A 23,713-nucleotide genomic window follows, 5' to 3' on the forward strand; every position below is an offset into this window, starting at 1 on the left:
GTGCCTAACAAAAAGTTGTTTTCCTTGTTTCATCAGCCACCAGCCAGAAGTCACTGAGATTTACCAGCGCCATCTTAGAATGGATATTAGTAACCTAGTCCCTGAGCTAGGACATAGTAGAGAGCAAACAACATGGTTGACACTTAAAAGGCTCACTAAAGTGCCCCGATGTTGTTGGTTCTGATGACAGACTGGCAAAGATAGCAGATTTCCTTCCCTGAAATATATTAATGAATTAAATTGTTTTTTCTAACGATCAAGCCACCACCACTCAGCTTTTTACTACTAAAATAGTTAAGTTTTAAAATATAATTTCAATGAGGTTCATGGCAGAACACAAATGTTCCACCAGATCAATAGAGCAAAACTGCTCAATAATTAACCAATATGTTACTATTTTCACCAGCAGCACAAGGTCAATGTGTGGTGCATGAACTGTTGGGAGAAACCGAAAAACTTTGCTGTGTTTTATACAGCTGAAGGCACACACAGCAGTGAACGGGGCAACACACACAATGCAGTCGTTTTATCAAACTGCAGTTAGGAATTTGATCAAATGAAATGGTGTATATAACATAAACCTAAATGTACATAAAATATCGCTGTATTTGAAGAGTGGGCAAGTTATCTCAATGAGTTGGGAAATACCTATCCCTCAAATGAAAGGATTAAAATTGATTAACTGGAAGCATTTTGCTGTTTGTGAGATATGACGGCTTTGTGGCCAAATTTGCATTGATACAAAGATAGGTGGAGGGGCAGGTGGAGCTGAGGAAGCAGGAGTCTGCAGAAGGACTCAGATGGAAAATCCTACAAAAACTAGTGGTTATGGCCCAGTCCATCATGGATAAAGCTCTCCCCACCATTAAGCACATTATACAGTGCGCAGCAGGAAAGCAGTATCCATCAAGGACTCCCACCACCCAGACTATGCTCTCTTCTCACTGCTGTCATCAGGAAGAAGGTACAGGAGTCTCGGGGCCCACATCACCAAGTTCAGGAACAGTTATTACCCCTCAACCATTAGGCTCCTGAACTAGTGGCAATAACTTCACTCACCCATCATTGAAATGCTTCCACAACCTATGGACTCACACTCAAGGACTCATCATCTCACTGTCTTGATGTTTACTGTTTATTTATTATACTTTTTCCCTTTGTATTTGCAGTTTGTTGCCTTGTGCACATTGGTTGATGTACATCCTGTTGGGTGCTGACTTTCATTGACTCTGTTAATTTTCTTGGAATTACTGAGTATGTCTACAAGAACACGAATCTCAGGATTGTATATAGTGATCTATATGTACTTTGATAAAAAAATTAACTTCAAACTTTGTAGGCAGATTGGAAGAATGGGTAAAGGAGTGGCGGATGGAATATAGTATAGGGAAGTATGGCAGAAGGAATAAATTTTCTAAACAGGGAGCAAATTCAGAACTCAGAGGTGCAAAGGGATCTGGGAGATCACATGCAGAATTCCCTAATGGTTAACTTGCAGCTGGTGGTGAGGAAGGCAAGTGCAATGTTAGCATTCGCTTCCAGAGGACTAGAATATAAGAGCAAGAGTACAATCCTGAAGCTTTACAGGGCATTGGTCAGACCACACTTGAGAGTACTGTGAGCAGTTACCTAAGAAAAGATGTGCTGGTATTGGAGAGGGTCCAGAGGAGGGTCAGGAGAATGATCTCAGGAATGAAAGGATTAATATACAAAGAGGGTTTTCATGGCTTTGGGACTGTACTCATTGGAGTTTAGAATAAAGAGGAGGGAATCTCACTGAAACCTACTGAATGTTGAAAGGCTGAGACAGAGTGGACTTAGAGAAAATATTCAATATAGTGGGAGAGTCTAGGACCAGAGGGCACAGTCTTACAATTGGATGTCCCTTTAGAACAGAGGTGAGGAGGAATTTTCTTAGCCAGAGGGTGGTAAATCTTGTCATATTCATTGTCACAGATGGCTGAGGAGGCCAAGTTATTTGGTTATATTTAAAGGGAAGGTTGATAGATGTGTGGTGGAGAGTATAATGACTGCCTGCATCACAGCCTGGTAAGGAAACACTAATGCACTTGAACAGAAAATTCTACAAAAAGTCATGGATTATGGCCCATTCCATCATGAGCAAAGCTCTCCCTAACACTGAGTACATCTACATGAAGCACTCTTCCAGGAAAGCAGCATCCATCATCAGAGACCTCCACCACCTAGGTTATGCTCCCTTCTCACTGCTGCCATCAGGCCTCACACCACCAGGATCAGTAACAGTTATTACACCTCATCCACCAGGCTCTTGAACCAGAGGGGATAACTTCACTTGCCCCATCACTGAAATGTTCCCACAGACTATGGAGTCACTTTCAAGGACTCTTCATCTCATGTTCCCAATATTTAATGCCTATTTATTACTATATTATTTATTTAACTTTATATTTGAACAGTTTGTGGTCTTTTACACATTGGATGCATGCACAGTTGGTACGGTCTTTATTCATTCTATTATGTTATTGGATTTATTGAGTATGCCCATGAGAAAATGAATCTCAGGGCTGTATCTGGTAACATGTTTGTACTTTGGTAATTTACTTTGAACTTTGATTCTTGATTAGTAAGGGTGTCAAAGGTTACGAGGGAAAGGCAACAGAATGAGGTTCAGGGATAATAAATCCGCCTTGATTGAATGGTAGTGCAAAGCTGATTAGCCAAAATGGCCTGATCCTGCTCTTATGCTGCAATGCAATTTGGTTTTGTATTCCCCTATAGTACAAATCTAGCATATCACTGGGAGGATTTTATCAAACTTTAGAATATAATTTCAAGTTATTTTTAAAACTACTTCACTTGGATTCTACAAATAATTTAATATCATGTATCTATGTACCTCTTATAGTTTTGACTGAGAACCTAACATTTAGCAACTAGAATCACTCAAAACTATACACTGTCAGACTTCCAGCCAGTTTATAAACAATTGGTTTCATCTTCTTTTGGAATACAATTTGTTACTTCAGTAACAAGAAACAGTTAACTTGGACAGTACAACATTGCTGTAATCTAATGTAATATTTATTACAATATCAGGAATAATGAATGTTGCTGAATACCGATCAGAATGCTAGTTCCAAATCATGCTCAATTATATCACTGCCTTTCTTCTAGCTGGGGCATCACATTACATCCAATCTTGGCAGCGAAGTGGAAATCAGTCGATGGATCAGAGCATAGGCCATTCAGACTCACAGTTGTTATGGAAATCAATCTATTTGGTCCCAATCACACAACTACACCTCTGCAAAGTTCATCTCTTAAAATTAATTCAAAAGTACAATAAATATCCATCTGTCAGTCGGGTATTTCCACCATGAGGTACCATGCAAGATAAAACTCTTTCCCTCCCTTTTTTTTGCCAATGATTTTAAATCTGTTTCCTAGGGTTACAAGGAATAACAACATAACCTCTCTGGTCAGAGCACATACTTCTAGCAGCCTTTTCTAAACAGGTTACCTTTCCTTGTGCCAAATCTAATGCCAAGAACTTAGCAGAGGCCCAGCCAGTAAGGCTTATTTTATTTTATTTTCTAATGATTCTATAATTAAGCCAATTGCACCATAAACCCATCATGTTATCTGGATTTTTTAACGTTCAGCAACATCCTAACAAAAGTTTGAGAACACCCACAAGTTCCTGTTTCTGCAGCCCATTTAAAATGATACTATCATATTACATCATTCATACTTTCTTCCAAATCCATCAAGACAATCCAAAGCTTTTAATTATATTTGCTATGAATCCATGACTCAATCCTCCCCTTTCCTCCCATGCTATTATTTTATTGCTTACACGTTCATTATATAAATGTAATTAAAAAATATATATTTTAAAACTGAGCAAATAGGTTCTGAAGGGAATGCCAAATGTTCAGGTCTTTATTGAGGAGCATTAAACTTAGAGTATTCTCATCTTTCCATTCTATAGCCTCTGAAAATATTAAACACTAGACATTGGCCTTATGAACACTGAATGGATGTGAGGACGCAGCCTCAGAATAGAGGGGCGGGCGTCCTTTTAGAACAGAGATGAGGAGGAATTTCTTTAGCCAGAGAGTGATGAATCTGTGGAATTTGCTGCCACAGGCAGCTATGGAGGCCAAGTCATGATTTGGACAGAGGTTGGTAGGTTCTTGATTAGTCAGGGCATGAAGGGATACATGGAGAAGACAGGGCAGAATCAATGGGCCAAAAGGCCTACTTCTGTTCCTATATCTTATTGTGAGCAAACTATCTACCCATCTGAGTATTTTACACTGTACTTCTTGAACATTCAAATTCTTTTTACATAACCATTTAAGATGTTTCAAAGTTACACAGGAGATGCTGAGAAACCTAGTTAACTGCTTCTCAGTAAACAGGAAGTTGTACTCAGGTAGAAAAGATGTCCCTTTCCACTTCTTAATACTCAAGAAGCCACTAAGGGGGACTATAGCCCTTCGTGACAATCACACATAAGCAGATGGGATGGAGGCGAGGGAAAGCATTCACAGGCAGGACTGCTGCTCTGGGTTAATGGTTGGTCTGCGTCATGAGAACGGTTATTGTGACATCACAAACAAATGTTGCTGTGGTTCCACAACACCTAGGGATGCTTTAGAAAGCACGGTCACATTTTGAAGCACATGAATTAAGAATTCCCGCGCACGGATCTGCACAGACCACTGTACTAACTCTGTGCACTTACTGTGTCTCAAACAGCCCGAACAAAGCGCAGTGCTAGCCCTTAGATATATATATATATTTTAAAAAGTCCCTTTGTGGCAGCTCGGGCCTGTATGCGTATTAGCAGCGCAGTTCCTTGACACAGTTTACCGGTTTCCGCCACTCCACAAATCCTTCGAATTCAGCTGCTGCGAAAGCTTTAACTGTTGCCTGTGACAAGCCTCGCTCCACGAACGTTTACCGACGGAAATCTCCTCTCCGCTTAACTTTCCAAATTCTCTCCCCTATCCTCGCTCTGTTTCCAGACTCTTTCATGATGGCCGCTACCCACAAAGCCCGAAGACCGCACTTGCGCATGCGCTCCTTTCAGACTCCGGCCCAGCCAAATAGAGGCCTTTCATCTGCGCTGTGGGATATGGGAAGCGATTCTTCCATTGCAATAATAACCCATTAAGCTACAAATTGCTTTCCTATGCCCTTTTATTTGTGTTATTTTCTCCGATTTAAATTTAACGCATGTGCAATTTGGAATAATTATCACTTCCAATTTGAAAATAAGACCACAAGACCATAAGATATAGGAGCAGAATTGGGCCATTTGGCCCATCGAGTCTGTTCTGCCATTTTATCATGGTGGATCCATTTTCCATCTCAGCTCCAGTTTCCTGCCTTCTCTCCATATCCATTCATGTCCTGACTAATCAATATTCTATCAATATCTGCCTTAATTATACCCAATGACTTGGCAAATTTCACAGATTCACCACTTTCCGGCTAAAGAAATTCCTCCTCATCACCTTTCTAAAAAGATGGTGTCCTCCGGTCTTAGACTTCTTCACTGTAGGAAACATCCTTTCCACATTCATTGAGGTTTCAAAATACAACAATGCAGGGTATGCATTAACCTCCTATGAACCCTTTCCAATTTAATTGTACGAACGCATCATTTAATTTAAAGTTAAATTTTTAAATTTAACTGAACCAAACAGTTCCTATAAAAGTTCATTGAGCTGAAGCATAAGTGATGTTTCTCTCTCCATATTTATTGCCTGTCTTACAAATATAGCATTTGTAGGATTTTTTCCCAATTAAATAGAGATGTTCACTCAAGATATAGAGTCATCGAGCAATACAACACAAATATCAGCCCTTCTGCTCATCTGCTCCTTGTTAACCTGTCTTTCTACCTAGTCTTCCTACCTGTAACTGGGACACAGCCTTCCAAACGCCTCCGATCCATGTACATATCCAGCCTTCTGTTTCCCTGTATAAATATCCCTCATCATTCTATTTACCTTTATAATATCTCCCCTAATTCTCCTATGCTTCAGAGAATAAAATCCTAACCTAATCAACTTTTCCCTATGAGTCAGGTCCTCCCAGTTCTGACTGTAAGTTTTCTCTGCACTGTTTCAAGCCTATTGATATCTTTCCTGTGGGTAGGTAAGTAGAACTGCACACAATGCTCCAAGTTTTACCTCTCCAATGTCTTACACAACATCAACATAGCATCTCAACTCCTGTACTCAATGCTCTGATTTATGAAGGCCAGTGTGCTAAAAGCTTTCGCTATGACTCTATCTTGTGACACCAATCTCTAGGAATTATGGAGTCATGATTGTGATCAAAATCCCCCGAAAGACACTAGTGATACAGAAGTCTTTATCCATCACAACAAGCAGGAATGGAGACACTCTCAGTAGGGGCTCACAAACCCAAAAGTACATTATATTTTCATACCCTTAAGATCAAAGGTAACCAGCAACTGATTTGATAAAATCTCAACAATTAAATTAACATCATTCACTTCAATATTTTGGGATAACAATGAATTACATATTTGAATTACATATCTACAGTGGGAGATACATTTGAATGTTCAAGCACTTTTGTCACAAAATAATTCATACAAATAGTCTAAAAGCTTCTGAAGACAAAGAGCGAGACACCCAAGATTAATGTTGTCAGCTATGTCTCTGAGTACACACAAAACTGTTGATTGCCTATAGCTGTGACCACATTTGATATGCTAAATCACAACATCACTCTATTCTTCATGCTTGAATTCAAGTCATAGTGGTGCAAATAACTTAGCTCATGTTGCCTGGTTTGATGCAGGCCAATTAACACATCCCTAATGTCTTCATGTCTGGCTCATTCATATGTTTGTTGGTCCCTTTGCTTTTAACTGCAATTTACTGTTTGTTTGCAACTTACGATAAAAATAAAGACTGTTTCTTGCTTGAATTAATATTTGTAATATTTGCATAACTCCAGAATATACCCTAACATATTAAATCTGATTCTGATAAGAAATGCAAGAGAATACTTAAGAAAAAAATCAGGAGGGCTAAAAGAATGCACAATGTTGCCCTAGCAGACAAGGTGAAGAAGAATCCTAAGGGATATGTAAAGAGCAAAAGAATTTCAAGGGAAAAAATTGGACCTCTGGAAGATCAGAATGGTAATTTACACATGAAGCCAAAAGAGATGGGGGAGATCTGAAATGGAATTTTAAATCTGTATTCACTCGGGATACAGACACAGAGTCTATAGAAGTGAGGTATCTCACTTTGGATACTATTGTGGGGGGGGGGGGGGTTGACATAACAGCGGAAAGTCACAGTGTTTGGTTGGGTCTTTGGCACAGAGTCTGCCTCTGTGAAACAGGGGGTGGGGCAGTGCAAGAACCACACTGTGAGGATAGGGAATTCATTAGTTATGGGAACAGACAGGAAGTTCTGTGGGCAAGAAGATGATTTCCAGATGGGGTCTGGGATATCTTCGATCGAGTCCTCAGTATTCTTAAGTGGTAAGGTATACAGCCAGAACTCATGGTCCATGTAGCTACCAATGACATGGGTAGGATGAGTGACAAGGTTCTGCAAAGGGAAAACAGGGAGTTAGGTGTTAAGTTAAAGGGCAGGATCTCCAGGATTGTGATCTCAGGATTGCTATCTGTGCCAAGTGCTAGTGAGGCCAGAGCTAGGAAGATTATACAGTTTAACGCTTGGCTAAGGAGTTGGTGGAGGAGATCACTGGGTTCTCTTCCAGGAAAGGTGGGACTTGTATGGAAGGGTTGGTTTGCACCTAAACTGAAGGAGGACTAATATCCTAGCAGGCAGGTTTGTTAATGCTGCACGGTGGGGCTTAAACGAGAGTTGCAGGGGGATGGAAATCAGAGTGCCAGAGCAGTTAATCGAGAGGGTGTGGAGGCTGATGTTGGTAAAACCTCAGACAAAATTAGGAATCAAAAGGTTGAGCATGGTGTGACAAGACTTCTGAGCCACGTGTATTTCAATTAGTGGCTAACTTACTTTCGAATTCCATCTTCACCTTACTAATTTTTTAGTTGCCTTCTGTTGTTTTTTAAAAGCTTCCCAATCCCACTAATGTTTGCTCTATTATAAGCCCTCTCTTTGGCTTTCATGCTGGCTTTGACTTCTCTTGTTAGCCACGTTTGCACTATCTTTCATTTAGAATACTTCTTCCTCTTCGGGATGTATCCTGTACTCTCTGAGTTGCCTTCAGGAATTGCAGCCATTGCTGCTTTGCCATGATCCCTGATAGGGTTCTTTCTCAATCAATTCTGGCTGAAGATGAGGTAACTGGTTTACAAAGAGAGGCAGTGTAGTGAGCAGAGGCTGTTGATAGGGCAAAATCGCAGTCAAAAACAGGATGGGTTACAACATAAAAGGCCAACAAAATTGAAAAAGCCGAATACAGGGCTGAAGGTGTGAAATTCAAATATTCGCAGTATATGGAATAAGGTACAGCGCATTCAAGTTGAGGTAGGTTTTTGGATTAAACATTGGCTTTGTGAGAGAAGCCAGACAGTGGTAGTCGATGGCTGCCCCTCTGCCTGGATACCTGTGACTAGTCTTCAGAAGTTTTCTGATGACTCTGCCATAGTTGGATGCATCAGCAAGGGAGATGAGGCTGAGTACAGGGCCACGGTGGGAAACTTTGTCACATGGTGTGAGCAGAATCATCTGCAACTTAATGTGAAAAAGACTAAGGAGCTGGTGGTGGACCTGAGGAGGGCTAAGGCACCGGTGACCCTTGTTTCCATCCAAGGGGTCAGTGTGGACATGGTGGAGGATTACAAATACCTGGGGATATGAATTGACAATAAACTGGACTGGTCAAAGAACACTGAGGCTGTCTACAAGAAGGGTCAGAGCCATCTCTATTTCCTGAGGAGACTGAGGTCCTTTAACATCTGCCGGACGATGCTGAGGATGTTCTACGAGGCTGTGGTGGCCAGTGCTATCATGTTTGCTGTTGTGTGCTGGGGCAGCAGGCTGAGGGTAGCAGACACCAACAGAATCAACAGACTCATTCGTAAGGCCAGTGATGTTGTGGAGGTGGAACTGGACTCTCTGATGGTGGTGTCTGAAAAGAAGATGCTGTCCAAGTTGCATGCCATCTTGGACAATGACTCCCATCCACTCCATAATGTACTGGTTAGGCACAGGAGTACATTCAGCCAGAGACTCATTCCACCAAGATGTAACACTGAGCGTCATAGGAAGTCATTCCTGCCTGTGGCCATCAAACTTTACAACTCCTCCCTCGGAGTGTCAGATACCTGAGCCAATAGGCTGGTCCTGGACTTATTTCCACTTGGCATGATTAACTTATTATTATTCAATTATTTATGGTTTTATATTGCTATATTTCTTCACTATTCTTGGTTGGTGCGGCTGTAATGGAACCCAATTTCCCTCGGGATCAATAAAGTATGCCTGTCTGTCTGTAGTGGTGTGCTGCAGGGATCGGCCCTGGATCCATTGTTGTTTGTCATCTATAGCAATGATTTGGATGATAATGCGGTCAACTGCATCAGCAAATTTGCGGATGACACTAAGATTAGGTGTGTAGTGGACAGCAAGGAGGATCATCAAAATTTTCAGTGGGATCTGGACCTGCTGGAAAAATGGACTGAAGAATGACAGATGGAACTTAATACAGACAAGTGTGAGGTATTTAACTTTGGGAGGACCAACCATGATAGGTTCATTCCACTCACCAACCACTCTCTGAGTGAAAAACCTTCCTCTAATATCCCCCTTGAACTTCCCTCCCCTTACCTTAAAGCCATGTCCTCTTGTACTGAGCAGTGGTGCCCTGGGGAAGAGGCGCTGGCTGTCCACTCTGTCTATTCCACTTAATATCTTGTACACCTCTATCATGTCTCCTCTCATCCTCCTTCTCTCCAAAGAGTAAAGCCCTAGCTCCCTTAATCTCTGATCATAATCCATACTCTCTAAATCAGGCAGCATCCTGGTAAATCTCCTCTGTACCCTTTCCAATGCTTCCACATCCTTCCTATAGTGAGGTGACCAGAACTGGACACAGTACTCCAAGTGTGGCCTAACTAGAGTTTTATACAGCTGCATCATTACATCGTGACTCTTAAACTCTATCCCTCGACTTATGAAAGCTAACACCCCATAAGCTTTCTTAACTACCCTATCTATCTGTGAGGCAACTTTCAGGGATCTGTGGACATGTACCCCCAGATCCCTCTGCTCCTCCACACTACCAAGTATCCTGCCATTTACTTTGTACTCTGCCTTGGAGTTTGTCCTTCCAAAGTGTACCACCTCACACTTCTCCGGGTTGAACTCCATCTGCCACTTCTCACCCCACTTCTGCATCCTATCAATGTCTCTCTGCAATCTTCGACAATCCTCTACACTATCTACAACACCACCAATCTTTGTGTCGTCTGCAAACTTGCCAATCCACCCTTCTACCCCTACATCCAGGTCGTTAATAAAAATCACAAAAAGTAGAAGTCCCAGAACAGATCCTTGCGGGACACCACTAGTCACAACCCTCCAATCTGAATGTACTCCCTCCACCACGACCCTCTGCCTTCTGCAGGCAAGCCAATTCTGAATCCACCTGGCCAAACTTCCCTGGATCCCATGCCTTCTGACTTTCTGAATAAGCCTACCATGTGGAACCTTGTCAAATGCCTTAGTAAAATCCATGTAGATCACATCCACTGCACTACCCTCATCTATATGCCTGGTTACCTCCTAAAGAACTCCATCAGGCTTGTTAGGCACGATCTGCCCTTCACAAAGCCATGCTGACAGTCCCCGATCAGACCACGATTCTCTAAATGCCCATAGATCCTATCTCTAAGAATCTTTTCCAACAGCTTTCCCACCACAGACATAAGGCTCACTGGTCTATAATTACCTGGACTATCCCTACTACCTTTTGAAATATTGTGTGCAGATTTGGTCACCTACCTACAGGAAAGATGTAAATAAGTTTGAAAGAGTACAGACAAAATTTACAAGGATGTTGCTGAGACTGGATGATCTGAGTTGTAAGGAAAGATTGAATAGGTTTGAACTTTATTCCTTAGAACAAAGAAGATTGAGGGGAGATTTGATAGAGGTATACAAAATTATGAGGGGTATAGTTAGGGGAAATGCAAGCAGGCTTTTTCCACTATGGTTGTGTGAGACTTCAACAGGTAGTCATGAATTAAGGGTGATAGATAAAAAGCTTAAGGGAAACATGGGAGGAAACTTCTTCACTCAGAAGGTGGAGAAATTGTGGAATGAGTTGCCAGCTCAAGTGGTGCATTCAATTTCGATTTTAACATTTAAGAGAAATTTGGATGGGTACATGGATGGGAGAGGTATGGAGGACAGGTCTGGGTGCAGGTCAATGGGACAAGGCAGCTTAAATGGTTCAGCACAGACTAAATGGGCCAAAGGGCCTGTTTCTGTATTGTAGTTTTCTATGACTCTATGGCTGATAAAAAAATTGTTACTGAATCACTTTGACTGAAACAGATATTTGAGTGATATCTTTCAAAATGAAGTAATTCACCCTAATTTATTAAAAAATACCCACTCTCAAGCATGTACAAGCTAACAGTTAAGCACAGAATCTACAGGGATACACAATGATAACAAATATTCTGATTTCTGACCAATGCTGTTTAAGGATTTTATAAAAATTTGGTATCTCATCAAGTTTTTGCTCGAACACTCATACACGTAGAGGGTATGTGGAACACATACATGTGGACACAAGATGGGGTGCTGGTGGAGAAAACATCTGAGTAAGATAGAGAGTGGTTTTGTTCACTAACCAGCTGCAAAACTCCTGAGCAAGATGATTAATCGGTGAAGCAGCCCTCCTACTGGGAGTCAGAATTGAGAGAAACATTACAACTGCTGTATTTATACCTGTTTGGATTGAGTGGGTCTCCAATCTTGGCAATTTACTTGCAAATGTTTTGTCACCATATCATCAGTGTGATGTTGATTGTGGTGTGTTCTCTGAATGCTTGGCCTTTATATACTCTTCAATCAGCTGATTGGACATCATTTTGGAAACTCAGTTGTGATGTGGGGAGGGAATATTGCCACCAATTGGTTGTGTGGGGAACTTTGTGAATAGGATTAAGGTCTATATGTTTGTTTACAGAATCGTTCTCGGAAAACCACGCTTCTAGGATTTCTCTTGTACACCGTGTGTTTGCTTGTGCCGTGACTTTCACTGATGTTCAGTCGAATTTGTGGCCCCTCTTGATCTTCACGGGTAGAGGCTAGGGAGAGTTTATCATGTCGCTTTACAGCCAGTTGATGTTCATGGATTCTCCCATTTTGGCCAATGTAATAAAGGTTATATCTTTTATCCAAGTACAACACTGGGCCCTTCATCCCATCAAGCCTATTCATCAATGGTTGCCTCATCAACCCATTTAATTTATCTTAGTTTCTTCCAGATTCTCACAAGTTTTAGCTGACCAAAAGTTATCAGTCTCACTCCGAAGTTCTTGAATGACCTGATATTTAATGTATTTTGAACTAATGATCTGCAGATTTTCACTACAATTTCTGAGGGAAAAATTGCTTCCAGATTTTCTATGTATACTATCATCCTCCAGTTTCACCATTGTATTTCCTTGAAGAGGAAATACTTCTCCTGTATCCACCCTGCAAAATCCATTACATCATTTAAAGACCTCAGTTGCTTCCCAGCTTTTAAAAGCCAAGATAATTCAATCCAGGATATGCAACCTGGCTTCATGAATTAACCCTTTAAAATCTGATATCCTCCTCCCTGGGTGGCAGGTTGGAGATACATCACTACCAAAGGAGGTGTAAGGCTCCCTTTGCTATCCCTCAGGTCACCTTTGGTCAAGGTGTGGTATCTACACAGTGCCCCCCACCCCACCAATCAGGGTCACATGAAGCCATGGGAGATGGTGGTGGATGGTCATATGAGCAGATGGTGCATATCACAAGTCCTGGTTATGCGACCTCTGATGCCAGGCAGACAATCTCTGAAGAGTATTGATAATGGCTGGGGTCACCCATCTTCCAAAGATACTGCTCAGAGAAGGCAATGGCAAACCACTTCTTTAGAAAAGAGGGGACAGTCATGGTCATGACAGATGGAAGACCGTGATCAGCCAAATCATAGAGCACGGCACATAATGATGATAATGATCTTCCTCCCATGCCTCTGCATTGTTGAACAGGGCTAGACTAACATGGTTCTATCCTTATCTATCCCATTATATCTAAAGAATCACTAGCACTGGATTACTTCCCTGATAACCACAAGTATCTATTTTTGACCTTTTCTCATTCTTAGCTACATTCTGCTCCCTCTACACCACAACTAAATCAAATTTCCTTGTGTACAGATCAATCATCCTTTATCAGTTGTTTTTCAATCCCTTCACTATCTCTAAATTATGAAACTATCCAATATTTAATATGAGAGTTCTCCAAAATAGGAAGGTCAAAATCAAAACAAATTCCATTTCCTTGCCAGCAATTTTATTTTTCTAAGTGAGATGAGTCTACAGGGGTTGCACTGAGAGTATTCTGAGCAGCTGCATCACCGCCTGGTTCGGAAATTGCACCATCTCGGATCGCAAGACCCTGCAGCGGATAGTGAGGTCAGCTGAGAAGATCATCGGGGTCTCTCTTCCCGCCATTACAGACATTTACACCACACACTGCATCCGCAAAGCAAACAGCGTTATGAAGGACCCCATGCACCCCTCATACAAACTCTTCTCCTTCCTGCTATCTGGGAAAAGGCACCGAAGCATTTGGGCTCTCACGACCAGACTATGTAACGGTTTCTTCCCCCAAGCTATCAGACTCCTCAATACCCAGAGCCTGGACTGACACCTTACTGTCCTATTGTTTTGTTTATTATTTATTGTAATGCCTGCACTGTTTTGTGCACTTTATGCAGTCCTGGGTAGGTCTGTAGTCTAGTGTAGTTTTTTTCTGTGTTGTTTTTTATGTAGTTCAGTCTAGTTTTTGTACTGTGTCATGTAACACCATGGTCCTGAAAAAATGTTGTCTCATTTTTACCATGTACTGTACCAGCAGTTATAGTCAAAATGACAATAAAAGTGACGACTTGAAATTGAACTAATGTCACACTGGCCACAAGAGGGAGGCAGAGGTGACAAGGCCAGTGGCTTCTTGCTCACCAGCCTATTAGGCAAATTATTTGTTCATTGACATCACTCATGCCTTGTTTGTAGCCCTATATGAATACCTTGTCCCTTTTTTTGCTCTGTCTTGGAAGTGAAGCCCTGCCTTTGTTTGTAGGAATCTTTAGTTTCTGAAACTCTAGTTAATGTGTTTCAGATTTTTACTTTGCCTGTGAGATTTCTAGGCTATCTGCCTGTACCTTATTTCTAAGGAATCCGGTAAAGCCTTGTTGGATTTTATTCCCTCTAATTTTGTGTGACATTTCTCTGCAATGGGGCTTGCCACAATTCAATGTGAGGAAAGTTAAAACTGAAGAAGTTACCTAGTCAACTGTGAAACTGAACTTTGCACAGCCTTGGCACCAAAGGCTGCATTTTGAATCTTTTACACACAATTATTTCTACCTCCACCGTGCCACATATTTCTATCATTAGCATGGCCTGTTTGCTGCTGAAAACATCATAATGCATTTATCACCTCTCCGCTTAAATGTTCAACGGTTCTTCTGGATAGCCTTTCTTGTTGATGTTTTTGTGAATTTGAAATGCATTCCAAATTCTACTACCTGCATCCTAGTTGTCACAATGTGCCCTTGCAATATCGGAAGTGTGGAGGAAGGGCAAACTCCGATGTAGAGGCATTGACAAGGGTTTATTCGTAATTCCAGAAGAACATTGGTGGCTTGGCCGAGCAAAACTGCGAGAATTAACATGCTCAAGACTAGGACCCTGCGATTAGTGCTAATTGGGCGTCTGCTTAAATAATATAAGTAACATGCAAAGGAGGAGGGGACGCAGTGGGAGATGACAAGAGGCAGTAAGAATCCGGAATGGGAGATAGAAGAGGAGCAGGAGAGGTTGCCTTCAGGTACGAAGCATCTACAAAACTTTCCTCCCTAAATTTATCTTCTCCCTTTCTAGTAGTGAAGCCACTTCTTATGAAACACTTTGATCAAACTTTTAGTCTAGGGAAGTTTTTCTTTCCTTTTTAGAATGTAAATATATTTACAGTAAGTATTAACTATTTTTCTATGTTTCTAAAGTAGTCAGTATGCTAGGTTTTGTAGAATTGGCTATTACAGTTTTGCAGCATAAGCTATCAAGATGTTTTTCAATAAGCTATATTTCATTTGGAGTTAGACCATAAGACAAAGGAGCAGTAGTCAGCCATTCGGCCCATCAAGTCTGCTCCACCATTTCATCATGAGCTGATCCAATCTCCCCTTTAGTCCCATTCCCCTGCCTTCTCACCATAACCTTTGATGCCCTGACTACTCAGATACCTATCAATCTCTGCCTCAAATACACCCAATGACTCAGCCTCCACTGCCACCCGTGGCAACAAATTCCACCCTCTGGCTTAAAAAAAATTTTTGCATCTCTGTTCTGAATGGGTGCCCTGCAATCCTCAAATCATGTCCTCTCATACTAGACTCCCCCACCATGGAAAACAACTTTGCCACATCCACTCTGTTCATGCCTTTCAACATTCAAAATGTTTCTGAGGTCCCCCCTCATTCTTCTAAACTCCGAGGAGTACAGTCCAAGAGCGGTCAAACGTTCCTCATATGTTAACCCTCTCATTCCCGGAATCATTCTAGTGAATCTTCTCTGAACCCTCTCCAACGTCAGCACATCCTTTCTTAAATAAGAAGCCCAAAACTGCACACAGTATTCTAAGTGAGGTCTTACCAGTGCCTTATAGAGCCTCAACATCACATCCCTGCTCCTATACTCTATTCCTCTAGAAATGAATGCCAACATTGCATTCGCCTTCTTCACCACTGACTCAACCTGGAGGTTAACCTTAAGGGTATCCTGCACGAGGACTCCCAAGTCCCGTTGCATCTCAGAACTTTGAATTCTCTCTCCATTTAAATAATAGTCTGTCCATTTATTTCTTCTACCAAAGTGCATGACCATACACTTTCCGACATTTTAATTCATTTGCCACTTCTTTGCCCATTCCCCCAATCTATCCAAGTCTCTCTGCAGACTCTTTGTTTCCTCAGCACTACCGGCCCCTCCACCTATCTTTGTATCATCAGCAAACTTAGTCACAAAGCCATCTATTCCATAATCCAAATCGTTGATATACAATTTAAAAAGAAGCGGCCCCAACACAGACCCCTGTGGAACACCACTGGTAACCGGCAGCCAACCAGAATGGGATCCCTTTATTCCCAATCTCTGTTACCTGCCAATCAGCCAACGCTCTATCCACGTATGTAACTTTCCAATAATTCCATGGGCTCTTATCTTGTTTAGCAGCCTCATGTGCAGCATCTTGTCAAAGGCCTTCTGAAAATCCAATTACACAACATCCATTGAATCTCCCTTGTCTAGCTTACTTGTAATTTCCTCAAAAAATTGCACTAGGTCTGTCAGGCAGGATTTTCCTTTAAGGAAACCATGCTGAGTTCTGCCTATCTTGTCATATGCCTCCAGGTACTCCGTAACCTCATCCTTGACAATTGACTCCAACAACTTCCCAACCACTAATGTTAAGCTAACAGGTCTATAATGTCCTTTTTGCTTTCTTGCCCCCTTCTTAAATAGCAGAGTGACATTTGTAATCTTCCAGTCCTCCGGAACCAGGCCATAATCTATTGACTTTTGAAAGATCGTTGCTAATGCCTCCACAATCTCCACTGCTACTTCCTTCAGAACATGAGGGTGCATTCCATCTGGTCCAGGAGATTTGTCTACCCTTAGACTATTCAGCTTCTTGAGTACTTTCTCTGCTGTAATTGTGACTGTGCATATTTCTCTTCCCTGACACCCTTGAATGTCCGGTATATTGCTGATGTCTTCCTCAGTGAAGACTGATGCAAAATACTCGTTCAGTTCCTCCGCTATCTCCTTATCTCCCATTACAATTTCTACAGCATCATTTTCTATCGGGCCTATATCTAATCTCACCTGTCTTTTACTCTTTATATACTTGAAAAAGCTTTCAGAATCCTCTTTGATATTATTTGCTAGCTTCCTTTCATAGTTCATCTTTTCCCTCTTAATGACCTTTTTAGTTTCCTTTTGTAAGCTTTTAAAAACTTCCCAATCCTCTGTCTTCCCACTAAGTTTTGCTTCCTTGTATGCCCTCTGCTTTGCTTTTACTTTGGCTTTGACTTCTCTTGTCAGCCAGAGTTGCATCCTTTTTCCATTCGAAAATTTCTTCTTCTTTGGAATATATCTGTCTTGCACCTTCCTCACTTCTCGCATAAACTCCAGCCACTGCTGCTCTGCTGTCCTTCCCGCTAGTGTCCCTTTCCAGTAACCTTGGCCAGTTCCTTTCTCATGCCACTGTAATTTCCTTTACCCCACTGCAATACCGACACATCGGATTTCGGCTTCTCTTTCTCAAATTTCACAGAGAACTCAATCATGTTGTGATCACTGCCTCCTAAGGGTTCCTTCACTTCCATCTCTCTAATCACCTCTGGTTCATTACACAACACCCAATCCAGTACAGCCGATCCCCTAGTGGACTCAACAACAAGCTGTTCTAAAAGCCATCTCGTAGATATTCCACAAATTCTCTCTCTTGAGATTCAGTGCCGACCTGATTTTCCCAATCCACCGGTATGTTAAAATCCCCCACAATTATCATAACACTGCCCTTCAGGCAAGCCTTTTCTATTTCCTGTTGTAATTTGTAGTCCACATCACTGCAGCTGTTTGGAGGCCTGTAGATAACTGCCATCAGGGTCCTTTTACCCCTGCGATCTCTTAGCTCAACCCATAAAGATTCTGTACCTTCCGATCCTATGTCAACTCTTTCTAATGACTTACTATCATTTCTTACCTTAAAGCCATGCCACCCCCTCTACCTACCTGCCTATTCTTCCAATACACTGTGTATCCTTGGACGTTCAGCTCCCAGAGACATGCATCCTTTAGCCACGTCTCAGTGATGGCCACAATATCATAAATGCCAATCTGTAACTGTACAACAAGATCATCCACCTTATTCCTTATGCTCCGTGCATTTAAGTACAACACCTTAAGTCCAGTATTTGGTACATTTTGCATTGATTGCACTGCAACTTTATTACACTGCAACCCATCCCAATGGCTGCAAATTTGCTCCATCACGTGCCTATCCTTCCTGACATCATTACTGCTCACTACCTTAGATCTATTTCTATTTTCCCTCTCCTCCGCTCCATCATTCCGGTTTCCATCCCCCTGCCAAATTAGTTTAAACCCTCCCTAACAGCTCTATTAAACCTTTCCACCAGGATATTGGTCCCCCTAGGATTCAAGTGTAACCCGTCCTTTTTGTACAGGTCACACCTGCCCCAAAAGAGGTCCCAATGATCCAGAAACTTGAATCCCTGCCCCCTGCTCCAATCCCTCAGCCACGCATTTATCCTCCACCTCATTCCATTCCTACTCTCACGTGTCGCGAGATTACTACCTTTGCAGTCCTTTTTCTCAACTGCCTTCCTAACTCCCTATATTCTCCTTTCAGGACCTCTTCCCTTTTCCTACCTATGTCATTGGTACCTATATGTACCACAATCTCTGGCTCCTCACCCTCCCACTTCAGGATATCTTGGACGCGATCAGAAACATCCAGGACCCTGGTACCAGGGAGGCAAACTACCATCCGGGTCTCCTGATTGTGTCCACAGAATCGCCTGTCTGACCCCCTAACTATCGAGTCCCCTATTACTACTGCCTTCCTCTTCCTTTCCCTACCCTTCTGACCTACAGGGCCGGACTCTGTGCTGGAGGCGCGGCCGCTGTCGCTTCCCCCAGGTAGGCTGTCCCCCCAACAGTACTCAAACAGGAATACTTATTGTCAAGGGGTACAGCCACTGCAGTACTCTCTAGTACCTGACTCTTTCCCTTCCTCCTCCTAACCGAGACCCACCTGTCTGCCTCCCATGGCCCTGGTGTGACCACCTGCCTGTAACTCCTCTCTATCAACTCCTCACTCTCCCTGACCAGACGAAGGTCATCGAGCTGCATCTCCAGTTCCCTAAGTTTGGGGAGATTTGGTATGTCACCAGAGACACTTGCAAATTTCTACAGATAATTGGTTGCATCGCCATCTGGTATGGGGAGGGGTGGTGGCGGAAGGCTGCTGCACAGGATCGAAAGAAGCTGCAGAAAGTCGTAAACTTGGTCAGCCTCCCCAGCATCCAGGACATCTTCAAGGATCGATGCCTCAAAAAGGAGATATCCATCATTAAGCACCCCATAACCCAGGGCATGCCTTCTCAAATCTACCATCAGGAAGGGGCTAAAGAAGCCTGAAGGCATATACTCAACAATTCAGGAACAGCTTTTTCCCCTCCGCCATCCAATTTCTGAATGGACATGGAACCCATGAACACTACCTCAATACTTCTCTTCACATTAATCATTTAATTTAACAGTAGTGGAGGCCATGGACCAACATGTTGGAATGGGACCGAGGATTGGAATTGAAATGGTTAGGCACCAGGAAATCCTATTTTTTGCAGATGGAGCGTAGGTGCTCGACAAAGCGGTTCCCCAATCTACATCGAGCCTGCCAACATAGAGGAGGCTGCATTGGGAGCACTGGATACAGTAGACAACCACAACAGATTCGAGGGTGAAGTATTGCCTCACCTGGAAGGGCTGTTTGGGGCCCTGGATGTAGGCGAGGGAGCAAGTGAATGGGAAGGTGTAGCTCTTCTACTTAGAAAAGCTTCATAAAAAAGTGACTGATGCTATAAACTAATTGAACCACATAGATGCAGCAGAGTTTAATACTGTTACATTTCTTCACCAAGGTGAAGATTGCAATAAATAATGTATATACTGACCAGATATACTAAATAGATACTAACCACAACAAGGCAGGTTCATTGCAATCTGTCTGAGACACTAACTGGGGAACATGTAGAATTACTGCCTATGGAACTTGTGGTCAAAATCAAATATAATTGTTTCATTTTCCCCTAAATTTAATTAGAGGCAATGTCAAGATAATCATTGGGGATTTTAACATGAAAGTGGATTGGGAAAACCAGGTCAGTTCTGGACCTCAAGAGAGAGAATTTGTAGAATGTCTAAAGTTTGGGTTTTTACAACAGCTTGTTGTCGAGCCCACTAGGGGATCGGCTGTGCTGGATTGGGTACTGTGCAATGATCCGTAGGTGATAAGAGAGCTTAAGGTTAAGGAACCCTTAGGGAAAAGTAATCACAATATGATCAAGTTATCGTGTGGATAGTCAGAGGCTTTTTCCCAGTGCTGAAATGGTTGCCACAAGAAGACACAGGTTTAAGGTGCTGGGGAGTAGGTACAGAGGAGATGTCAGGGGTAAGTTTTTTACTCAGAGAGTGGGGAGTGCGTGGAATGGGCTGCTGGCAATGGTGGTGCAGGCAGATACAATAGGGTCTTTTAAGAGACTTTTAGATAGGTACATGGAGCTTAGTAAAATAGAGGGCTATAGGTAACTCTAGTAATTTCTAAGGCAGGGACATGTTTGATACAACTTTGTGGGTTGAAGGGCCTGTACTGTGATGTAGGTTTTCTATGTTTCTATGAGTTCACATTGAAATTTGAGAGAAAGAAAATAAAATCCAATGTGTCGCTATTTCAGTGGAATAAAGGGAATTACAATGGCATGAGAGGGGACCTGGCCGAAGTTGACTGGAAAGGGACATTTGCAGGAAGGACAACAGAGTAGCAATAACTGGAGTTTCTGCAAAAAACGAGGGAAGTGCAAGACAGATATATTCCAAATAAGAAGAAATTTTCAAAGGGAAGAAGGACACTACCATGGCTGACAAGTGGTCAGAGCCAAACTAAGAAGGTCATTAGGAAGGAAAAAATGAATTATGAAAGGAAGCTGGCGACTAATATCAAAGAAGATACTAAAAGCTTTTTTAAGTATATAAAGGGTAAAAGAGAGTCGACGGTAGATTATAAGACCAATACAAAATGACGCTGGAGATATTGCAATGAGAGATGCAGAGATGGCAGAGGAACTGAATGCGTATTTTGCATTAGTCTTCAGAACGGAAGAAGTCTGTAGTATACTGGACATTCAAGAGTGTCAGGGAAGTGAAGTTTGTGCAGTGAAAATTACAGCTGAGAAGGTGCTCAAGAAGCTAAATAGTCTGAGAGTGGGTAGATCTCCTGGACCTGATGGAATGCACCCTTGGGTTCTGAAGGAAATAGCTGGAGAGATTAAGGAGGCATTAACAATGATCTTTCAAGAATCGATAGATTCTGGCATTGTACCAGATGAATGGAAAATTACAAATGTTTCTCCACTATTTAAGAAGGGTGGGAGGCAGCACAAAGGAAACTATAGACCTGTTAGCCTGACATCAGTGGTTGGGAAGTTGTTGGAATCGATTGTTGAGGAATGAGATTACAGAATACCTGGAGGCACACGACATGATAGGCCAAAGCCAGCATGGTTTCCTGAAAGGAAAATCCTGCCTGACAAACCTACTGCAATTCTTTGAGGAAGTTAAAAGCAGGGTAGACAAAGGATATGTAGTAGACGTGGTGTACTTGGATTTTCAGAAGACCTTTGACAAAGTGCCGAACATGAGGCTGCTTAGCAAGATGAGAGCCCATGGAGTGACAGGGAAATTACTAGCGTGGGTGAAGCATTGGCTGGTCAGGAGAAAACAGAGGGTGGGAATAAAGGGATCCTATTCTGGCTGGCTGCCGGTTACCAGTGGAGTTCCACAGAGGTCGGTGTTGGGACCGCTGCTTTTTACGATGTATGTCAATGATTTGGACTACAATATTAATGGATTTGTGGCTAAATTTGCCGATGATACAAAGGTAGGTGGAGGAGTGGATAGGTGGAGGAGCAGGTAGTGTTGAGGAAACAGAGAGCCTGCAGGGAGACTTAGATAGTTTAGGGAAATGGGCAAAGAAGTAACAAATGAAATAGAATGTTGGAAAGTGTATGGTCATGCACTTTGGTGGAAGAAATAAACGGGCAGACTATTATTTAGGTGGGGAGAGAATTCAAAATGCAGAGATGTCTATGTCATGCGTTTGAACTCCAAGGGGTGTTCATTCTCAGCCTGCCCCAAGGAGGCACTCTGAATCTATGTCCTATCCAATATCACAAGCTGCTTCAGAGGACATTGATTTACAGTATGATGACACTCATGTTTCAGATGATAAAGATCTAAATGCTGTGTTGGATGCTATAAGAACAGAAAAGGAAATAACAAACATAGTAATGTAGCAACACATTGCATCTCTGCCTAAGAGAGAGATTCAAATCTTCATTGGCAATCCATTGCATTATCATTCATTTATGAGGGCTTTCGAGAATAGCATTGAAGACAAGGTTGTTAATTATGGTGACTGTCTCTATTTTCTTGAACGGTTTATTAAAGATTATCTTAGAGAGCTTGTTAAATTTGCCAGTGGGCCAGCCTGGAGAAAAGATATCTAAAGGCCCAAACTTTGCTACAGGAACACTTTGGTGATGAGCACAAAATTGCTGCGGCCTACGTGGAAAAGGCTCTTACTTGGCCACATATCAAATCAGAAGATATGAAAGCTCTTCAAGACTACAATCTTTCTCTTGGAGGCTGCTGCAATGTCATGGAAGACATGCAGGACATGCGTGAGTTGAACATGCCTGCTAATATGATGATTGTCATAAATAACTTACCTGAGGAACTTTGGAAAGAATGGAGATCAGCAGTCTGTAAACTGCAAGAAAGGCACAACCATAAGGTTACTTTCACTGACATTGCGGATTTATTGAAAGGCAAGTGAAGATTGCTACACACCCAATGTTTGGAAAAATACAATGGTACATTGCTGGCACTAAGCAAAGATGTAAACAAAACTGGATGAAGCAAATAGGAGCAGCTTTCCCATTACTGTGGTTACTGTGGAAAGTGATGAAACCGATGAAAAGGGTGCAGATTCGAAACAAGCCATGAATGAACCAAACACAGTAGAGAGTACTGCCCTGGTATCTAATGGTCCTACGGTGGCTGGTGATCATGTTTGTAAAGCTCCTGTAATTCCAGTTCAGGTGAAGTTTAAGAAGAGTAACAACAGCGTTTACTTATTCTTCCCTAGATCAAGGAAGTACGGTAGTGTTCTGCACAGAGAGCATCATGAACAGGCTCAACCTAACAGGAAAAGGAATACACATTCTCTTCTGCCCCATGGGCAAGAGAACGTTGTGAGTAGCCACATCATTTCAGGGTTGGAAGGGCTGGCTTAGATTGTAAAAACTATTGTGAGCTGCCTAACTTCCATATGTAGTAATGTATTCCTGTCCATAAAAGGAACATTCTTCATCAGAGAGATCTTCAGGAATGGTCTCACCCGAAGCATATTCATTTGTTGGAAACTGAGTCAGAAATTGAGCTGCTGATAGGAATGAATATCCCAAAGACACTGGACTATTTCAAGTGTATCACAGTGTTAATAATGGACCCTATGCAATCAGGACCATGCTGGGTTGGACTGTTAATGGACCATTGAAAGGAAACCATGGTGGTGGAAGTAACTACGTACCCTTG

The 23,713-nt window shown here is 42.1% G+C and overlaps 1 protein-coding gene across 3 annotated transcripts in view; it reads right to left on the bottom strand.

The window, feature by feature from the left end:
* The window catches only part of znf148 (zinc finger protein 148), a 50,263-nt gene extending 45,220 nt beyond the window's left edge, over nucleotides 1–5,043 (bottom strand). The window contains exon 1 of one of the 3 annotated variants that reach the window (XM_073047538.1): nucleotides 4,861–5,043. The gene's annotated coding sequence lies outside the window, so the exon portion shown is untranslated. Of the gene's footprint in view, nucleotides 1–4,732 lie in introns of all 3 variants that reach the window. The other 2 variants (XM_073047539.1, XM_073047541.1) reach the window with 2 other exon arrangements.
* Between the last annotated feature and the right edge of the window lie 18,670 nt (nucleotides 5,044–23,713).

The sequence above is a fragment of the Hemitrygon akajei genome, chromosome 5 (genome assembly GCF_048418815.1).
Source record: "Hemitrygon akajei chromosome 5, sHemAka1.3, whole genome shotgun sequence".
Taxonomy (NCBI): Eukaryota; Metazoa; Chordata; class Chondrichthyes; order Myliobatiformes; family Dasyatidae; genus Hemitrygon; species Hemitrygon akajei.